Source organism: Octopus bimaculoides, chromosome 24, assembly GCF_001194135.2.
Source record: "Octopus bimaculoides isolate UCB-OBI-ISO-001 chromosome 24, ASM119413v2, whole genome shotgun sequence".
Taxonomy (NCBI): Eukaryota; Metazoa; Mollusca; class Cephalopoda; order Octopoda; family Octopodidae; genus Octopus; species Octopus bimaculoides.
In genome coordinates this window covers 30,672,533-30,674,176 of record NC_069004.1, presented here as the reverse complement: position 1 = coordinate 30,674,176, position 1,644 = coordinate 30,672,533, and positions in this window count along the sequence as shown.

Genomic DNA, 1,644 nt, shown 5'->3' with positions numbered 1-1,644 from the left:
ATATATATCTGTGTGTATCTATCTATCTATCTATCTATCTATCTATCTATCTATCTATCTATCTCTCCCTCTCTCGCTTTCGCTCTTTATATATATATATATATATATATATATATATACACACACACACCCATATATATATGCAGACAGACAAATGCATGTGAGATATTGTGATATAGGTACACAGAGACATATGTACCTATATATATGTGTGTATATATATGTGTGTATATATATGTGTGTATATATATGTGTGTATGTGTGTATCACTGGCGTTGCTCCAGCTTAGGCACAGCCTTAGGGCTGAAACATGTGAAAGAATAAAGAATATCTATATATATAGGGAGAGAGAGAGAGAGAGAGAGAGAGAGTAAGTGAAAGTGGGAGAGAGAGAACAAATAGATAGATGAGAGAGAGAGAGAGCGAAAGAAAAAGGGAGAACGAGGGAGAGAGGGGGAGGGATAGAAGAGTTGGAACTGAAGTAGAAAGAAAAGTAAATTGTTAAATTTAAAACGAAATGATGGATGTGGGGTGGGTGGGGGCGAAAATATTTATTAAGAGAGTGGTAGTGTGAGGTGCCATATTAATATGGTGATATAGAGAGGGGGAAGGGGAAGATACAGAGGGGGAAAAGAAGAGGACTGAGAGACAGAGAAAGAGAATGACAAAGAGACATGAAGGAGAAAGAGAAAGGAGAGAGAGAGAGAGAGAGATGGAAACTGAAAAAGGCAAAGAGAGAGAGAGAGAGAGTAAGGGATGGGAGAACGACAAAGAAAAGGGGAGGTGAGAGTAAGAGTGACAAAGAGGTGGTGAGAGAGTGTGGATGAGAGGTAGTAAGAGAGAGGATGACAAAAAGATAATAGGAAAGAAGAGAGAGAGAAAAAGAATGGAGAATGAGTGTGTGTGAGCGTGAGAGATAGAGAGAGAGATAATGTGTATGTGAGAGAGTGATAGGGATTGTATGTGTATGTGTTTGAGCATGGGAGAGAGAGGGAGAGAGACAATGACAAAGTAGCAAAGAAGAGAGAGAAAGAAAGGAGATAAAGAGAGAGCATGTGTGAGAGAGAGAGAGAAGGAGAGAAAAAGAGAGGGAGAGAGCGAAGAATTTTCTATTGAGCTTTGTCGTTTCATTGGAAGAATTACGAATTGATTTTAGAGAGGAAACGCCCAGCAACAACAAGAACAACAACAAAAGGCAACTGCAACAACAAACAAAAAGGAACAACAACAATAACAACAGCAACAATATGGAGAACATCCAAGAGCAATATCAAAAAGTGAGCAAGATGGCGTTTAATATAAAGTGTGTGTGTGTTTAAGTGTGTTGGTGCGTTTATACATGTCAGCGTGTGTGAGTGAGTGTATGTGTGTGAGCGTGTGCAGAAGGTGTTGTAGGCGGCTCCGGATTCGTTTTTTATTAATGAGACAAAAATTTCTGAAAAGGCAAAGTGGTTAGTTAGCATTCTGTAATTATGTATATATTCGTTGTCTCAGGGTGTAGTGTCTATGCATGAATGTATGTGAGTGTATATATGTATGTATGTATGTATGTATGTGCATATGCATGTATGTGTGTGTATGTGCATATATGTGTATATATATATATATATATATATATATATATATATATATATATATATATAT